Genomic DNA, 21819 nt, shown 5'->3' on the forward strand with positions numbered 1-21819 from the left:
TCTGTCGCTACAGTGAATTTTCTTCCATACAGATAAGGCTGAAGTTAATGCAGTGCCCACACTATGGCTAGACATTCCTTTTCTGAAGCTGCATAGCATTCCTCCCAGGGTTGGAGCCCATAACTGAGATAACCCACTGGGTGCTCTTCTCCCTTTGAAGAGCCTCCCTCTGGTAAGTACAGCCCCCACTCCATGGTTCGAAGCATCCACCTGCACAACAAATTCTTTGCTGTAATCTGGACTGGCTAACACAGGGGGTCCTCCCAAAGCTTCCTTAAACTCCTCGAATGCCTGCGCACATGCTGGGGTCCACACTATCTTATCTGGCCTGTACTTCCTCATCAGGTCTGTGAGGGGAGCAGCTATGGTACTATAACTGGGGACAAACTTTCTGTAGTACCCTGCTGTCCCTAAGAATGCCCTCACCTGCATTTTTGTAACAGGTGCATGCCATCCCTGAATGGCTCCCACTTTGGCAGATTCTGGCCTGATCTTACCACTCCCCACTCTATGTCCCAGGTAGGAAACCTCTGCCATACTCACCTGACATTTGCTGGACTTAATGGTCAACCCTCCCCTCTGTAGTCTGCCCAGCACCTCTCTGACATGCTGAAGGTGCTCTTGCCAGGAATGGCTGTAGATGGCAATATCATCTAGGTAAGCAAGGGCAAACCCTCCTTCTCCTGCTAGGATATGATCTACCAGCCTTTGGAAAGTCACTGGGGCATTTTTCATCCCAAAGGGCATCTTTGTAAACTCATACAAGCCAAAAGGAGTCACAAAGGCTGACTTCTCTTTAGCACTGGGAGTCAAGGGTACCTGCCAGTAACCCTTGGTAAGATCAATAGTTGTAAGATACTTAGCCCCACCCAGCTGCTCTAGGGCCTCATCTGTCCAAGGCATGGGATAAGTATCTGACTCTGTGTGACTATTTCATTTCCTGTAGTCCACTCAGAACCTGGTGCTGCCATCCTCCTTTGGGACAAGCACAAATGGGGAGGCCCAGGGACTGTTGGACTCTTGAATCACCCCTAGTTCCAACATCTCCTGTATCTCCTCCCTCAGAGTCTGTTTGACTCTCTCAGGCACCCTATATGGGGCCTGCCTAATAGCTCTTTGGGGTCCTGTATCCACCTGGTGCTGCACCAGGTGGGTGCACCCTGGTTTCCCAGTAAACATGTCCTCAAACTCCTGTAACACTGCTCGGATGTCTCGAACTTGGGTAGGAGATAGCTGCTGGGACATTGCTACTCCTTCCACTGAGGTGTCAGTTCGAGCCTCACTGAGGAGAGCAGTCATTAGATCTCACTCAAACTCCTCCTGCAATCCACTGCAAATGCTCAGCACAAGGGCCTCCTTATCATGGTATGGCTTCATCATGTTAACATGGTACAATTTGTCCCACTGGCTTCTGCCTATTAGTTCCACCATGTAGTTAACATCACTTACCTTTCATACCACCTTGTATGGTCCCTCCCAAGCTGCTTGCAGCTTGTTGGGTCTGACAGAAAAGAGAACCATAACCTGCTGCCCTACAGCGTACTCTCTAGCTTGAGCATTCCTGTCATACCACACCTTTTTCTGTTGTTGGGCTTCTGCCAGGTTCTCCTACACAAAGCCCATGAGTTTCTTGAGCCTTGTCCTGAGGTTAGGACATATGCAACAACAGACTCCTTGGGAGGTTCACACTCACCTTCCCACTCATCTCAAATTAAATCTAGAGGTCCCCTCACCCTATGCCCATACAGCAACTCAAAGGGTGAAAAACCTGTAGATTCCTGGGGAACCTCTCTGTAAGCAAACAACAGATGGGGCAAATATTTGTTCCACTCCCTCTTAAACTGGTCTGTAAAATGCCTGTAGCATGGACTTGATTGTAGAGTTTAACCTCTCAACCAGACCATTAGTCTGGGGATGGTAGGGGGTGGTCTTCTGGTGCTTCACCCCACAGTGCTTCCACAGACAAGCCATTAGGTCTGACATGAAATTGGCACCTCTGTCAGTCAGTATTTCTTTTGGGAAACCTACCCTAATGAAAATCTGTAACAAAGCATTTGCCACCTTTTCTGCCTCAATGGAAGACAAAGCCACTGCCTCAGGTTATCATGTAGCATAATCCACTACCACTAGGATATACTTTTTGCCTGTGGAACTTGGGGTACTCAGAGACCCCACAATATCCATAACTATCCTCTGAAATGGCTCATCAATCACAGGCAAAGGCATCAAAGGAGCTCTTGCCTTGTCTGCCGTTTTGCCTACCTTTCGGCACTCCTTGCAGGTCCTGCAGTACCCTGTTGCATCTCTGGAAATTCCAGGCCAATAGAAGTTCTGCATAATACGTATCTTTGTACGTTTTATGCCCATATGACCTGCAAAGGGAATATCATGGGCTATGGCTAGAAGCGCCAGATGGTAGGCTCTAGGCACTACCAACTGCTGTACTCTCTCACCTTCTAGCCCTCCTTCAGGGGTCCACTCTCTATACAGTAACCCTTTGTCCCAGTATATAGAACCCCCCCCTTACTTGAGAATCAGATGCCTTACTAGCTACCTCCCACAGGCCTTGCAATGTAGGGTCTGAGAGATGAGCCTGTTTCAACACTCTCTTTGTAACCCTTCCCAGCTCCCCTTCCACGGGAAGTCTGGCATCCTCTGACAGTGGTGCCTCACTTTCAGCCTGGGTACTATGACTCACCTCTACCTTTGCAGTCACTCTGTCTAAGGGAACATCAGTACCCACAAGCAACGTTGGCTCATATTCAGTCTCACTGCTACAGAGTAGATCCCTCCCTGAAGTAACCACCTCACCAGTCCTGGCTGCAAGTATGCAGTCTGTCTTGGTCTCCCCCAGGCTACCAGACCCACATGCTTGTCTCCTTGCCTGACTGCATGTAACTGCACAAGCATATGGTTCTGCCTCATCCAAATCCTTCCCTATCAGGACATCTGCAAGATAGTAGTTCAGTACACCTGTTGTCTCAGGACAACCTACTATTGGCATTTTGTCTTCCCCACTTACTGTCTCTCTCACCTTTTGTTCACCACCTTGCCACCATGGACATCTGTATGCCACATGGCCCCACTGGTTGCATTCAAAACATTTAACCCTAGGTCTTGGACGTGTACCTAGACTACTGGCTTCCCCTGCTACTGGCAGATTCTGTTGGCGCAGTCTGTGCTGCCAACCATGGGTTTCCTTATACCCATGAGCAGTACTGGGGGGCCCTTTCCTGTGCAGGGATGCCCTGCTTGTTAGGTATAGCTCTCCCTTCTTCCCTAACTCATCTGAAGCAGCACATTGTCTATCAGCTAACCAGATCCTCATGTCCTCAGGCAAAGTGCTAAGGGCTTTTTCCCTCACCAAAAGGTCTGCCAGCCCTTCAAAAGTGGTGACCTGACATCCACTCACCCACCTATGAAAGTAAGTGCTCAGTTCAGCAACATATTCACACACACTTTCATCTGTCTTGCATCTATGCTCATGAAACCTTTTCCTATATGTTTCAGGTGTTAGCTTAAACAGTTCTAACAAACAGTTCTTAACCATAGTATAATTAAAACAGTCAATGTCAGACATTTTAGACAACACATTTACAGCTTTACCATGGAGTAAGGGGGCCAGGAACTGTACCCAGAGCCTTTGGTCAACATCATACTGTTTACATACCCTCTCAAACATATGAATGAAACTATCAAAATTATCCCCCTCTAAACTGCAGAAGAAATTTACTGACCTTTTGTGCTTCTGGGTTCCAGTTACTTCCTTCCCCATTACCTCCATGACTCTGGCGAAGACTCAGCATCTCCTTCTCATGCTGACTCTGCCACTCCTTTTCCTGAGTATCCAGGCATTGCAGTTTCTCATTCTCCACAGCCTGTAGACATCTCAGTCTCTCAACTGCTTCTATTTCCAAATGCCTGGCTTCCACCTCAAGTCTGTTTAGCTCCCGATGGATTTTTAAGTCCTCTGCAGAAAGCTTGAGTTGTCCATTCTCTGAGGATAGTACATCTCCACTGCCAGTCTGATCATCCTCCTAGTTGCTGTTTTCTGATGCAGCTGTGACAAAAGCTGCAATCAGGTCTGCCTTAGTCAGGTTTCTATGCACCAATCCCCTAGCCTGACGCATCTCAGCCAGATGGCTCCTTGTCAGCTTTCTGTACTCCACTGCTGACATGCTGCTTGCTCTCCCTGACTAACTAAGCTAACAAATGAAATAAAACAATTGTGGTCTGAACTCTGAGTATTCACTGTGTGGCTGATTTAGAGTACAAAACACCTTCAGTGATCACTGTACACAAGCTACAGGAATTCACTCTACCCACACCACTACAAGCCAATTAGTATTTGCCAACCAATTAATATGTGGTGTGGATGTCCCATGTCTCCATGGAGACTGGAGAGAAAGGGAGAAACTAGCTCCAGACTGATTGTGATCTCTGTGTGCTCTTAAGGGAAATTGTACTTTACCATGTGTGTATTTGTTATCCTTTCCCTGTATGGACTCCCCTCACTGGTGTTAGTGGTGAGGATTGAGGATCATTGATTGCTGGGCCATTGCAAGGGTGTCACATATTAACTGGTGGCAGTGGGAGTTAATTTTTATTCTCAGCTGACCATATTAAGTAATCCTCTCATTCTGACATAATAATATTTGCGTAAGAGGGGGTCCTGCTGGGTTCCTTGGCTGCCCCATGAGTTTGTGTGTGGTAACATCTGCTAAATAAAAATGTAGTATTCTTATGCTACTTCAATCAACATCTTCAGAGAAGAAAAATATTTTTTTTTTGTTTTTTTTTAATACATTAATAGGTTGTTACTAGGCTTCCAGTCTAGGGAACCATTGAGGATTCTGTCTCAAATTCCCAGCTGACCAAAGCACTGTTTGGTTAAGTGACCAACTCAAGGTCACACAGTTGTAAATGAGGGCTGAGGGAATTAAACCCCATAAAACATGCAATAAAACTCACAGCCTTAACCCTCTGTAGCAACTGCCAGAATAAACCATTTGTTTTATTAATTGCCTCTCCAGTACATGTAATATCAAATACAGGTATAACATGATTTATATCAGCAGTAACTAAAATTTTGCCTGGTACATATTTCATAGACTGTATTTTTGCCAGAAAATATTGTGTCCCTTGCATAGTGTCCAGCCTTATTTAGTCAATATTTTTCTGTTTTCTAAGGAACAGAGTCAAATGGTGCCCACAGGTTGAATTAATTTGGTGAAATGGTGGACATAGCATACTTTTATAAATCTTCAATTGTCTATATATTAATAACTATCCTGGTTGGTCCATTTTACAAAATTTATATTTATCATTATAAAATTCATATTTTTCATGGTTTACCTTCATAAATGCCCTTGGGCAGATAGCCTAGTATGAACCTATGAACCTATAAAGCCGAATCCCAGTGGAGTGAAAACGGCGATAGTCCTTAATGTTTCAATAACAGCAAATTGAAAAGCAGATTAGCTGTTTTTCAAACATTATGTCGAATGAAAAAAAAGAAGTGTACAGCAGGGGGTCAAGCCCCCCTGCACCCCCACACCCACCCTACTTTAATATTCTAACTCCGAAATCACACTACAGTGGGGAAAGGGACCATTTCCCAATCCCCACTATAGTGCAATCCACCCCACAATGTCGATTGTGCAATGAGTGAATGTCAATGTGCATTCGCTCATTGCACATTCAAACCTTTTTCCATTCAGCGTTTGCAAATCTTGCAAACTGCCTTTTGCACAATTGCTGTTCATCTGTGTGCAATATGTACAACTAAAGGTAAACCATTTTTCATATTTTAGCCATGAAGAAATAAGTATGTCATAAAGATCAAAAACAATATACTTGTTTTATATTTGCATAGGCTCGCCTAACAAATATTAATAGGCATTGCCATCCAGTAACATAGTTAACACTACCATTTTGTAATATCATACATCTGTCACCACAATGGCTAGTTATTTGTCAGCCTTTTATTATATTGTTACCATTTCCTTTCAAACTTTTCAAAAATAGAAGTTCGCATTTGCTCAAGTTGCCTCCAAGTCTCAACTTTTTCTCTAACATTCTGATGTACATTTCAAAAAAATCTGTTCAAATAGCTAGTAGATACAGGGGCTAAGCCTACATTAAAGCATGGTCTTTCCGAGTATCAGAACAGACTGACATTAAATTAATCCTATGTTTCCTATGTTTTAAAAGGAATAAGTCAAGCAAATGTGATCCTATGTGTAAAAAGTAATATGTGAAGCACAACATCAACAGATTTAGAGGGGAAAAAGTGGCTAAGATAAGACTCAAGCTTTTATTTAATGCCAATAAATAATAAATTATTACTGCCCAATACACAATTGGAAATATTATATACCAAATTATTGCAAATACAAATTGTACAAGTTAGTTTCCGGATAATTCACTGGCACTGGCACTTTTTGTTTCCAACTGTATGACATTCAAGTACTTAGACTGTCTGTTCTCTCCCTCCACATTTACTTGGTTGGTCATACTTACCAAAAATGTTTTACTTTTGAATGAAGAACTCCCACCAGAAGCTGCATTATGCTAGACACAAGTTATAATGAAAGAAGAAGGGCCCATCCTAGAAGACGTAAGTGCAGCCCAAAGGAAAATTAAGTCAGGGAAATCAGCAGGCTCAGATGAGATCACATCAGATATAATCAAGATGTTGGGTGAGTTAAGAGGGTACTTATAGCAGTTTGGAGAGAAGGGCATATTGTGGATGACTGGAGAATAATAATTCTAGTACCAGTGTACATGAACAAAGGATATATTCATAACTGTGGTCAGTACAGAGGTATCAGAGGTTTCAAACTCCTATTTCAGTGCATGAAAGTTCAGGAGATAGTAACTGATAAACACACAGAGTAGCAGAAAGTAAGATGGGAGATGAGCAGTTCAGATTCAGAACAGGATGCAGCACAATTGACCCAACGTTTGTAGTAATAGAGGTAGTTGAGAAGAAGATAGAGATGAGGAAAGAGTCCAACTTGGAATTCCTATACTCAGAGAAAGCATATGACTGTTGTCCTTACAGATGTTGGTACACATTAGGAAACAGGTCAGAGGGTATGCAGATGATGTGGCATTACAGTTAGACTCCAAACAAGAACTTCAACAAATGATAGGGGGATGGAATGTGAAGCTGAAGGCACACAGGATGAAAATGAGTATAGATCAGACAAATGGGAATCAGAAGAAACTAAGAATTGAGACAGAGGGGGGAAATAATGGAACAAATTACAGCTTCATGTATCTGGAAAGGCTGGTTGAGAAGAAGAGAAGTCTGAATGAGGAAGTCAAACTAGAATCAGTGGGGCTGCATCTAACTAGCACAGAGCATTGGGGTAAAGTGTGACAGAAGAATGTCAAAGATGCTGAAAAGGAAATGGTACAAAACAGTGGTGCATCAGTACTATTGTATAGTGCAGAAATCTAGACAGTAAGGGCAGAGCAGTGGAGATAAAGTGTCTGAGATGGATGGTAGGTAGGATGCATGCCAGAGCCTGACAAAGACATGGGAACATTAGAACAGTAGCGTGAGTAGCTCCAATTGCATAGTAGTTTCATAGGTTCATATGTTTATACTAGGTTAATAACCACTATGGCACTTAAAAGCCTAGCCATACAACCAAGATGCGACCCACAAATTTGATTTAGATTTGATTTATAGGGAATGATTTGCTAATTGTTTCTGTCCATCAGGGACATAGGAGTCAGACCAGGGGTGAATTTTGGATTACCCAGCCATTCGTCCAAGTTGTGCTTAAATAAGGATAGGAAAGAACTCTGCTTGGATGGGAAGCCTGTTCCAGAGAATGGGAATTCTCTGAGAAACATCTCTATCTCACCATTATGTCCAATTTATGTTGCAAGCAAAGTTTAGGTCCTTTAATCTTATTTTTTATCTTTCTAGTGCTGTTTGTTTTGCAAATGTGCAAAAGATTCATCAAAACAGGATCCAGGGATACCTTCTATTCCAGGCAAAGATCACCTCTCAGAAGTTTATATGACACAGAGTAAAGAGACAGGGCTTTAAGGTAATCAGTATATGTCATTGTGTTTACTCCCTGTATTTTTTTTGTAAGGAACCGTTGCTGCATGTCTCTGGTCAGGTACAAACCAAAGGGGCATTGTACTCTATGATGGGCCTGATGAGGGGCAAGTACAGTTGTTTGATGACATCTCTGGACCTAAATTCCATTTCCTTGCTTATAAGTTGAGCAGCATAGAATGATTTTCATACTACCTTGGATACATTAGTCGAAGGCTAGGTTACTGTCTACATGAGTTTCCATATCCCTGTCTAGTGAATCAACTTTTAAGGGTGTTTTATTGATGACATAGTTACCCAGGGTGGCAGACTTCCCAAAAGATACTATAATGCATTTCCTGGTACTGAGTTTTGTCATGGCTTTAGCACCTAGTGTTTGTCTTTATTAGACTCTCCTGAAAGGTGTCATCATCTTGGGGGATTCAATGACTGCTCCCAGGTTGCAATCATCTGCAAACTCAGTTATCCAGAAGCCTTTGACATTGGCTTTGATATCCAAGAAGTAGATGCCAAAGGTGGAGTGAGCCCAGAACAGAGTCCTAGTGAACTCCACTGATGACTGACCTCTTTGTGGAGGTGACCTCACCAAATCTAACCTCTTAGGCTCTATCAGTGAGCAAGATAGCTATCCAGCATGTTATAAAAGAGTTTATACTTAGATCTGTAAGTTTGTTGACAATGCCAGAGTGAGATACTATATCAAGTACCTTAGCCAGATCTATGCATTAGTATGCACAGTTTTCCCCCCATCCAGTGCCTTAGTGACCTTTTCAAAGAAGTCCACCAGATTCAGTAAGCATGACCTTCCTTTGACAAAGCAAAACTAGGATGGTTCCAGTGTCTGGAGGGCTCCTATATCCTTGTTGATAATTTCCATGATAATTCTTTCCATGGCTTTGCAAATAAAACTAGTCAGAGTAATGGGCCTGTGGTTCCTAGGATCTGTTGAAGATCCTCCCTTATGAAGGGGGATGATCATTGCAGTCTTCTATTCATGTGGCACAAAGACTGTTTTAACATTATAGTTTAATAACTCTATGAGTCTTCATAAGTTGTATTTTAGACTATTCAGGAAGCATCCTGGGACATTAGTGGAGTCCACTGAGGCTGTGTTCTTAGCATTAGTGAGTGCAGCCAGTACATACTCCCTAGTTATAGTTGGAGGTGTTATGTTTGAGGGCATTATTAGGGGGATGGTTGTGAGTGAGAGGGGATAAAGTTTGAACTGAATTTGTCCTCCAACAGGTTCGCTGTATCACAGGATCAGTGAATGTGTGCTGCCCTTGAGGCTTTTGACATAGCTGTAGAAGGCTTTCAACTAGGAGGATATCTTAACATCAAAACTGGCTTTGCTTGACTTAATTAGCTCTCTTAGTTTCCTATTTACTTTGTTGACAGCTTTTGTCTTTATGAGAATTACCTTTTCTGATTTTTGCCATAATGTTTGCTGTACATCCTGTTTAATTTAGGACGCCATCAGAACAGTTTATTTCTGAGGCTTGTTCTTGGTTTACTTCTGGTAGGTACAGCAGCCTCTATGCAGCCATTGGCACAGTTGTACAGAGTTTTTGAGACCAATTCAGTTTAGGCTGCTGTGTTTTTGGGGTTTGGAGGGGCACTGAATTTTGACAAATAATCACTAAACAACAGGCAATTTGCCTTGGAATGGTTCCTAACTGTTACTGGTTTTGAGATTACAGAGTTGATTTTAATTTCAATGAAGACAGCTTTATGGTTGTACCATAGCAGGGAGGACAATACATTGGGGGGTTGCAGCATTCTCCTACATTTGTGAAGATGAGGTCCAGTATGTTGGAACTTCTAGTGGGCCTATTCACTATTTGGTCAAGATTGTCTGTATTAACAAAGTCCAGGAATCTCTGTGCCTGCAGATTTGAGGCCATGTAAGATTCCCAATCTACTGAGGTGCAATTAAAGCTTCCCATGAGTAGGGTGCTAGGCTGGATGGTAAGTTTCTCCAGCAGGGCTAAGTATGCATTGTGAGCTTTTTGGAACATGGAGGGTGACCTACAGCTGGCTAGGATATGGTACAGGATTTTTTCTATAGTGATCTGTACATGGAGGAACTCTAGCACATCATCCTGTTTGACCACCCTAAAGGTATATTTGTTATTGGTGTATATTGAGGCATCTCTTCCTTTAGCACTTGCCTGTGTAGCTACTGATCTAAAAGTGTGGAAGGCCCTGAAACCTCATACTGCCATGGTACTGTCTGCTACTTTAAACCACGCCTTGGTAACTGCACAGATATCTATATCCCTGAGTGGAAGGTGGGCTTTGAAGGAATGTATTTTTTATTTAAGCTCCTAGCATTGAGCAGTAGCATCATGAGGTTCTGTTGAACTGATTTTGCTATGTTGATAGGTTTGTTAATTAGGCATTGCCTAAAAAAGGCACTATGGGGCGGCCAAAGCTTTAGCCACTATTCAAAATCCTACTGGGGAAAGGTGTAGACCATCTTTGACAAAGCAACATGGTCTGTTGGTGATGTCCTCCCAAGCTGATGAATATTGGATCCATGCAAAATGACACCAGCAAGACAGACAGTTGTTGAACTCAGTCATTTTTTGCTCATACTGTGACATCATCCTCAATGATGGCAGCATGCAGCTCAGTGCTACGCTCATACCAGCCAGAGACACATAGTCTGAAAGCTCCATAATGTCTCTCTTCATATAGCAAAGGGTGGTACATCTTATGTCATTTACACCTACATGAACTATGATGGAATCATACTGGTACCTATGGCGTAATAACTTGAGTTCATGCATGATTCAGTGGATCCTGGCTCCAGATAAACAATTAAAAGTTATCATCTCCTTGTTCAACCTGGTTAGAGGTACATCAGTTTATTTTATAAGAGAGTCCCCTCTGATGAGAGTCTTGGGAAGTGTGTTTGCCTGCCTTAGGGCCTTAGTGTTTAGGGCTCCACTAAGAGTGACAGTATATGTGGTGTTAGGTGTTTTTTCTGAGTGCCTTTGGGCTTGCCGAGGAATATCTTTGACACTAAGTGGTCTAGGTGATATTTGTTGTTTAGGAAGATTGCTTTTAAATGCCTCAGCATATATGGGTTGTATGCCATGTGAGGTGGGTATTGTGTGTGTGGTTTTGACAACCTTTTACGGACTTTTATGTGAGAATTTAGCCTCCAGTGTCTTTCTGTAATTACATCTCTTGCATACTGTGTCTGATTCTTTAAGGATTAAATGGCTGTCAGTAAACATGAGATAGTTACACTGTCTCAAGACATCCATATCCACCTAGCTGACTACAGATAAGTTAGGAAATTGCATATCTATACTATCCAATCCTTTGATTGGTGAGCTACAGGGAGGGTGGGGTATTGAGGTGAGAAGACTATTAAGGGTGCTTTGTTGGTGCATACTAATAAGGGTGCTTTATTGGGGCAGATTAGGTTAGACAATGCTAACTTCTACTAACTTTAATGTTTATACTATACTAAGGTTAAAGAGAACAGATTACAGTGGTTTAAGCATGTGCAGGAAAGCATATGGCAATCTGGTGAAGAAGAAGATTTGGGACAGACAGGAAGAAGGCAAGAGGAAACAAGGGCATCCAGCAAAGAGATGAGTGGATTGTATGAGAGAAGATATGCAACAGTCAGGCATGACTGTGGAAAAAGGTAGAAGAGTGGCATTGAATCAAGAAAGATGGCAATACTTGACCCAACACACTGATCCAATGTAGAAAATGAGAAAAAAAGAGATTAATGATGTTGAGAAAGAAGATAATCATAATGATGATGATTTTAATAGGTAAACAGACATTTCAAACAGCTCAGTCTAAGACAGCTGAAGAGAAATCTATCTAACATGGCAGTGCTTTCACTTCAGTATTAGATGCTAATAATTCTTGTTGACACAGTCAGTGAAGGGCTAGATCAGACATCCTGTGGCAACATTTCCTACCTGATGGCTGGTTTACATTCTAGTTTTTGTTTTTTTTTTTTTCGTGGAGGCAAAGCTATCACTTACTAGAATTAAAGGCAAACATCTAGTTCAGCACTGCAGAGCTCCACCAGCAGACATTCTTTAAGCTATATTCAAGCACTACTACTTATCAGGTACCACTTGATGGCAAGTCCCACCAGGTTAAAGTGGCACACTGGTTGGTAGTGAGAAAGGACACAGTAATGGTCAGATCAGGTAATAGTACCTTTCTGTAAGGAGAGTCAAAGTAAAGGCAAAAGCATTACAACCTAAATAATACAGTCCTACAAAGATCTCGACATCTTCATTGTAATATTATAATTAATTGTCTTTTATTAGCTAATCCAGCCTTGTGTAGTACAGAGCCTACTGGATGAAATCAAGGCATTTCCCTGAAAAGTCATGAAGGGGAGTACTGTGAGCAGTTGAGAAAAAGTATATCACGTGGATAATGCAAAAAAGATTATTTGTGCCTTTCAAGTATAAACAAAAGGCAGTTGGCACATAGGATTTGATGAAAAGCAGTTCTTACATAGGAGAATGAAAAAAATAAATGACTGTTTAAGCAACATATGTTACTTATGAAACAAGAAAATAAATATTTGTGTTAGATTGATTCTTAATTCTCATTAAAAAGCTTTTTTTTCTACAGTTTTCCAGTAAATGAAAAGCATCTAGTGATTTTACATCAGTGCTTTATTCTGTCAGAAATTAGATACATTTTGAAAACTTATGATTGTAAAGGAACTGCAGTCCCTAAACAATAAAAATAAACTTTTTTTTTCTTACAGCACCTCCACTTTCTTCAAATATACCAGGTATGTGAATGTGATCACAAAAGTTATTGTTATAATCCAAGGATCAATGGGGGAAAATGCTTTCAGAGATGAATGTTAGTTATACTAACAAAGAGCAACACTGAGATTGGTAAATGTATTCCTAAATGAAACAATTCATATAAAACCTTTAATAATTTGTTTGTAATTCTGTCATGGGATTTTCTGAAAAATAGTAAGGTGGCTTAATATGACAATGGAGTTTTAAGAAAGAAAGAAAATATTAGAAGTTCAGTGACATGTTTTAATGCTTCCTTCTAAGAGATGGTAGACCATGCTGTCCAGTAATACTGTTGTCTCAAAATCAGAAATATCAGAACAACATTACACTGGACAAAATATATTTTAATTTGTATCAGAAGTATGATAGAGTAGAGGCAACTTGATGAGGACACTATGTTGGATGGAATGCATTTTAATCAGTAATCACAACTCTGATGGAATACAAGCAATATAATGAGAATATTATTTTGGACAGAACATATTTTGGGCTGTGCTTTCCAACCTAACATTAGAAATGAAAAGACAATGTTAATGTTATTGCTTTTGAAAATGAGACATGAGACCAAGCATAACTAGGAAAAGACCCATTTATAATTTCATAATTTTTCCTAGGTAGCAGAACAGCCATGTAGTGTATGGGAAGCCTGGCATTACTGTTTTAACCCTATTGCCTCAGTTCTTCTGAACTTACACAATAATACATTCATAAATTCTGTTTACCTTGTCTGCATCTATTAATTCAGGCAAGCCACAGTCATCACATTTTATATGTAAAAATATTTATTTTTTACTTTTAACACTACTCCTTTCAGGGCTTTGGTACATGTTTTCCTTACAAAACTCCTCTTTATTCTTCTTAGAACTAAGCTACTTCAGTAACAGGCTTATACCCATTAGATACCTGAGAGGTTTGACTGGTGTTCATTTGGTCTTTGTGTAATTTTGTGGTGCAGACCTGTACTATATATGTTACTGCTATCTCAGATGCCTTTTAACTTTTCTTCCTGGAGTCATAGTCATGTGACTGTTACTGATAATTCCATCCATGGATCTCATTGGTAAAATTAGTATGACATCAACTGGAAAGGCCACTGAAATACCTCACAAAGAGAATCCATGGCCTCCAACACCTGTCCTATGCAGACAGGCTCAAATCACTATCAGTCTACTCGGTATCGTACAGATTGCTCAGGGGTGATCTGTGTCTTGCCTATAAGGCAATCTTGGACCCTGCCCTACTAGAGATGCTCCATATCCATAAGTCTAACTCCTCACATACTACCCACTCAGAAGGCCCGAACTTAATATGTGGCATTAACAAAACCTGCCGGAGAGACAGGTTTGTCTCTCAGAAGCTGCCCCATCTCTGGAATAGACTTCCCATACATGTCAAACAGAGCACCTCTCTGACCCTCTTCAAGCACAACTTTGATGAGTGGATGGGAAACCACAAATTCATCCCAGGGGCTCCACCTGTGTCCCTCATTGACAGGGGTGACAGGTGCTTACTGAGGTTTCTTTTTGGGGATAAACTCTTAGCTAGGCTTGTAAGGGCCCCACGACCATTAGCCTAGTAAACTCCTATGATCCTATGATCCTACAAACTTGACATGCTTTAAACAACATTGTTAAACATTTTGGTAAATGGCACTTTTTCTCTTTCTCAGCCAGTCACTGATTTAGTGATGGCTTAGTCACTCACTTAGTGGTGATGATAAAGTGGGTGTACTACCAGACCCATGATCTTTTAACAAATTTGAGAAATCAGTTATGAGTCTGTCAGCCTATAACACTTGGCTGCAGTGGAAAAAAGTAGGATACTAGCACATTGCTATCACATGTGTTCGGTTTATAACTGGCAGGGAAGAAAGAGAGGGATGTCTAAGTTAGTGAGTCATTTATTAGTACTAAGTCAATGACCTGAACTAAAATCATGACTAATGAAAAAATTCAGTCTTACTCTTCAACTTTGCCTTTTCTTGCATCCTTACAACACACCATAAGTGGCCAAGAGCACATTGTAATACATATAACAGAAATATCTGAAATAAGATGAAGGTCTGGAGGATTCTAAGCCCTGAGATGCCATGGGGTTATAAATATCTGAGGTGCATTTAAGAATATTTTAAGCCTTTTTAGCCAATAATGGCCTAAACAAGAAACAACAGTAAAAGAGGAAATGTAGCCTTCATTTTCTTTCAAGTAAGAAATAAGTTGTATCTGACACAGTGGCAGTTCACAATTAAATGAGAAGAATAATGCTAGTGAAGATGCATAACTCATATCTGGGAATAGTACTTGCTTCCCTATCTACCCCAAAATAGACACCTACTCTGCATCCATTTGATGTCAGACCAAAATGAAAGTCAAGGCACAAATGGCCAGAGTCATATATTTTAAGTGTCTGCTGCCAAACGTATATACAACATATCCCCCTCACTCTTACCCCAAATGCAGCAAATTTCTGTGTGCCGTGACACCAAACCGGGACAAATCAGACAAAACAAATAAACATAGAAACATACTTCAACCTGATCAGATGTGTATAAACATCATGCCTCCTTACTCATAGTCCCCGAAAGGTCACCATATCTGATGCCTGATTCTGAGGAAAGTGAACAGATAATGATCATAGTAATATATTCGATTGTGTTGCTTCTCAACAGTACATTGCCCTTAGATAAGTTATAGTGACCTTCTGTCCACACTTTGTGGTTTGTTAGGCAAGCTAAAGAAATAATGAATACATTGCTCACAGCTCATGCACAAGCTAAGATGACATTTTATATATATGTATATATACATATATATATATATATATATATATATATATATATATATATATATATATATATGGGTCCATATGACTTGGTCGACAGTTCATATGGTCGACAGTTCATTTGATCGACAAGCATTTGCCCCCTTCCCCAATGTTGTGCGACCCTGGAGTTGATATATATAGTTAGGGGGGTGGGGGGCACAGCCCCCCACCGAAAATGCTTGTCGATCAAATGAACTGTCGACCATATGAACTGTCGACCAAGTCATATGGACCCATATATATATATATATATATATATATATATATATATATATATATATATACTTCTGATGTTTGATTTTGAGGAACATTAAAAAAGTAATGGATACACCATTGTCGGCCCCCACCCTCCATACAAACTACATTGATCTTCTGCAAACATGTCTGAATAGCAATGGTTTTAATAAAAGGAGAGGTTCAGAGCATAGAGCACTACTAACTCTGTGTCAAAATCCACTTATTCAGTCTGGGATGTAAGGGTGCAAAACCACCAGATACTCAGATGATCTGGTTGTTCTGTGGTGCATATTATGTCTTATTTTTGAAAGATAATGCATTTTAACTGTTTTCCCTTTTATTGCTACCAGAAGAGTAATCCATGAGCTTGGTAATACTGTGAGTCCACAAAAAATTAAATTACATAACCAAACAAACACAAACATGCAGATACATTCATACACATGCAAACTTCTTCTGACAAGCCAGGTCTATCAAATGATGCACTGACACTCACAATGACATGCCAGGTCTATAAAAAAAAATCCGCAAAAACAGACATCCACAAGCCATATGCTTATCTATAGGCAAATTAGAAGAATGTTAATTTAAATATGGCATATATCTGAGGTGCTGGAGGAAGCTGCAGTGCATTCATAAACCAGTGCAGAAATATGAAATAAATCACGGCCAACTTGTTACTTTTAGACATACTGCAACTCCTATAAAACAGATATTCACATATACAAACGTAAGTCATAGCTATACCAGTTTTACACTAACTGCGACAAATAGCATATAGAGTGTGACAGTAGATCTGCCACACCAGATCAGTGACTACTATTTAACAGTGATTACACAATGGCAAGCATAAGTCACTTTTATCTACAGGCAGCCTCTGTACCATCAGTTACAGCTACTTTACTGACCATGTACACCTCATATGACTGACTACCTGTGGTACAAAAATGATAACAACTGCAACAGTAATATATTTAACATTGACTCTCCACATACAGTAAACACAATAATGCATTCCATCTTAATTCACACAAATGCACATTAGCCTGCAAACCTGATTAGTGACTGTTTAAACTGAGCAAAAATAAGAGTCAGTTACTTTCATCCATAAATAGTTCACACCTTCAAATAGCAATTATAGACACTTATGTGTATACTTTATTGACACCAGATTTTGATAAAAATAAAGGACATGCAATATATTTTCATCTTGTTTCATACAAAGAGTGGCACTCAGTAAAGTCTTCTAAGTTGCTTCAAATCCCATCAGTCCAGCAAAGCCAGAATAATGAACAAACAACAGCAGTTAGTCATTTTCCTCTGTAAATACCTTCAGCAATTATATCTACTTTGTCTGTGTACATCTGAGATATCTGGCTCTTATAAAATAAAAATAAATAAAGGTCACACAGTAATATATTCAACTCACAGCTATAAACCACTTAGCACAAGAATCATGGACAAAGCCAAAAATGATATGGAGAATAAAGTTCCAAAATCAGGGGCACATTTAAACATTAATATTATTCTTAGAAATTTGCTAAAATAGCATTCCATTTGCATACATTTTCTAAATAATATGAAGTCTGAAACTCAGACGTCAGCATTTAGTGACTGCAGTTGTTATGAACGTAGTCCTTAACTTTCCCTCCTTAACAATTTTCCTGAAAAACACGCATTTTATGCGAAATAGACCAACAGAAAACCAAATCAGGGACACTTGAGAAGTACGAAACTCAAATTGCCAAAGCCATCCACTACCGATATTTCATTGGAAGACAGGAATTAAAAAATACTTCATGCTCTGACCAGCTGAGGTTTATTACCTACTGTCTTGGAAGCTCTCCAAGTTGTTATAACACAATCTAATAATTTTAATTCTAGTGTATCTGCTTCATGTACTTTTCAATCAACTTCCTCCATTTTGAATAATCTTTCCATCTGTCACTACTCCACATGCTTAAACAGAGTCCATAGATTTTTTTTTCATTTCTTTTGACATGGCCACTATCTTTGTATTTTGCCTTTTTGTCATATGGGTTATTCTAAAAAAATATTAAGTCTGTTTATTTTATTTTATTTTTTATTCTACAATGCCCACTTTATCCTGTTTAGGGTCATGGAAGATTTGCAACTTATCCAAGAATTCACTGGGTGCAAGCAGAGAAAATCTAATCCCAGACAATATACCAATCTATCACAAGATGCAATACAGACACACACACACACACACACACACACACACACACACACACACACACACACACACACACACACACACACACATGTGCGCAAACATAGACACACCTAGAAGTAATTTGAAGTTTGATCAGGTTACTAACTGCCCCTGTGAAATCCTTATATATGACAAGATGGGAGCAAGTTCATACCAGGATGCAAACATGGTAACAGGGCTCTTCACCCTGAGGGAAAAATGCAAATGTGACTAGCTATTCTCTGAACTTGAGATAATAAAGAGTGTCATAATAACTGTGGCTATCATGTAGGCTCATAGGAGACATATTTTACATGATAGACATGGATAAATAGTTGAAAAGAACATGTACTGAATCCCAAACGGTAGATAGTGCAGGAGTGAGATAAAAGTACTTGGTTCCTAAAGGATGAGGTACCTGAAGCCATATTCACATATTTTATGGTCATTGGATCAATCTAATGAAGGGTTAAAGACCATGCTCCTACTGATGGCTAAAAATAGATATGCAGTCTGCATGGCTGTGCCTGGCATTTCAGTTATCATAAGACTGATTACTCCATGGTGAAAATGTGAATGTCATGGTTAAAGATTTTCATACAAGAAAACAAAAAAAGCTGCACAAAAGACTGTGTAGACTAATATGCAAAATTATTGCATGCAAAGTAAAACAAGCATGCATTTAAGCTTACTGGAGACAATCACCAGTCAACACACTACCATATTCGTGGGAAATTTTAATTACCACACTATTAACAATGAATCATATATGACACAAAGCATGCAGGCACAGAGATTCCTAGAGTTTGTAAACAAAAAGTCCCTGGAACAGATTGTCAATATACCTACCTACCAGGGCAAAAACATACTGGACCTGGTCCTCACTAATATGAGGCTGCACTCCCCCTAGTGTAATGTCTTCCCTGATAAGGTTAGACCAAAACCAGTCTCATTTGAAATAGTCACCCCACCATATTCTCCTCAGTTTTCTCTTACCCCATATACATCTATGAAACCTAACAAGAATTCTTCTCTAATAACAAAAACTGATATGGTGAAAATAAAACTAATAAAATGAAAATGAACCACTGCCAGCCTGAAAATAAAGAAATACAAGCACTTTAGTGTAAATTCTATTTAATCACTGCTTTCGTCAACAAGACTTCATCAGAAATACAAACTCCATAAATTCTAAAACTCATATACGCAATGCATCAATTGACAATGATTACATCACATCAATAAAACAATCAATCAAATATTAAAGAAACAACATGTTTAAAAAGACCAATATGCAATATGTAATAAACTTGTTTATTTAACAACTTCAGCATACACCCTACGATTTCTTAAAAAATATTTAATATTGATGGCATCATTTAGACCTGGGCACATATCTGCCCTAAATTTTATCTGCCATCTAGTCTCTCTTTGTTCTAGATAATTTTTGAAACTCCCCACTCTTAAACTCAATTGACCCTGTTCCAAAACAGAAAATAAAAACCTTTTAAATCTACTACATTCAATACTATGTCTATAAACGGTGTTTCTGCTATCTCTGTTCTTTATATTATTTACATGTTTTCTAATTCTAATATATAGAAGCCTAGTAGTCATGTCAACATAAAATTTTTGGCATGTACTACAAACAGCAATATAAATCACTCCTGGACTTTTACATGAAAAAATAGCCTGTGACTGGAATAGTATATGGAAGGTGGGGTAAATCTATAAATGGCCCTTCCAAAATATATCTACACATCCATGGCATTTGTACATGCCATGTGCTTTACTAATACATTTTATATCAGTAAGAAAAGAATCTCTAGCCCTTTCTAACAAGGTTTTTAAATTTGAATTATTCCTATACACAAAAGTAGGTTTTATATCAGCACTCTTCACCAATTCATGATTACCTTCCGCAATTTTCCAATTTCTTAAAATCACTTTTTTAATGATACATAACTGCCTATCAGTTGTCATAGGCATCCCAAAACTCAAATGTCTTTCATTAGAAGGAACATTGTTCTTTGGAACAAGCTCAATAACTTTTTTTATAATTGGCGGATATCTATCTTCTCTTCTATCCCATGCATATTGCATCTGTTCATCCAATAATTTTTCATCGTAACCTCTTTCCATGGAAAGTTTTTTGATGAATATGAATTCATCAGCCAGGGAATGATCCTCACTGGTCATCCTACTGGCTCTGATGAATTGTCCTTTAGAAATATTATTTTTTATATGTTTCGGGTGTTGGCTAGAGTAATGTGAATAACTATTCATGAACGTTGTTTTCCTATGAATATTACTTACAGACTTTTTATGTAGGTTGTCCCATTCTAAATGGACTACCAGATAGTTGATGGATGTGCTAGTATCACCTGCTGTAAACTTTAGAAAGGATGAACTCAAATTAAGTTGTCCAAGAAATGAATCAACTTCTTTGCATCCCCTTCAATAATGAAGACCAAGTAGTCAATAAATCTTTTAAAGTAAAAAACTCAAAACGTTTTGAAAAAGGACATAAGAGTCTCACATTCCCACCATCCCATAACTATGTTGGCAAATGAGGGGGCCACAGGAGACCCCATGGCTATACCCTGGACCTGTTTTTAATATTGATGATTAAACAAAAATAATGATTGGATAAAATAATATCCAACAAGTTACAATGAAAATTAATACGAGTAGTATCATAATTAGTGAATTTATTTAAATATGCTCTCACATGCTCAATGCCTGGTTCATGAGGTTTACAAGTATATAAGGAAATTACATCCAAAGTAAACATAACATGTCTCTCAGGGTCAAACATCACTCTCTGATTAAACTTTCTCACACTTTCCAAGAAACTCCATGAGTCCTTTAAAAAGGACTCCATTTGGTGAACTAATGTTTGTAAAAAGTGTCCACCATGATGGATATACCTTCAGTAACATAGTTGGGGGCTGATATGATAGGCCTGAAAGGAGGATTGACTTGGCTTTTATGAATCTTGGGAATGCCAAATCAAACACCCACTTTGGGGTTCTCAGTGTTAGAAAAATTATACATAGCTTCATTTAAATCACCAACCAAAAGACTGTCATACAAAAAGCAAGAAATATATTTATAACACTTAAAAATGTCTGTACTGTTTGCTTTCTTGTATTCACATTCATTAGCCAACATTGCTTCTATTTTACTAACATATTGATTTTGATCGATAATGATGAGAATACCACCCTTATCACTTTTCATTATACAGATAGCCTTGTTTTCACATAAATCTTTCATAGCTATTCTTAATTCCTTGCTCAAGTTGTTAAAGGGCTTGAACATTTTGTTTTTGTTGCAACCCAATAAATCCCTTAATTCATTCTCACTCTAATTCAAATACCTTTAAGGTGTGATTTAACAAAGGATTAAAATTAGAAGGCTTAACTAACATGCTTTCAGTACATTTCACATCTTTCAACAAATAACACAAATTCAATTTTCTGGTATACTTTTTTTAAATCTAGAATAGTAAAATATTTTTATTTTCTGTTTTGGAACAGGGTCAATTGAGTTTAAGAGGGGGGGGTTCAAAAATTATCTAGAACAAAGAGAGACTAGATGGCAGATAAAATTAAGGCCAGATATGTGCCCAGGTCTAAATGATGCTATCA

Source organism: Protopterus annectens, chromosome 9.part0, assembly GCF_019279795.1.
Source record: "Protopterus annectens isolate FY-2018-M chromosome 9.part0, PAN1.0, whole genome shotgun sequence".
Classification (NCBI taxonomy): Eukaryota; Metazoa; Chordata; order Ceratodontiformes; family Protopteridae; genus Protopterus; species Protopterus annectens.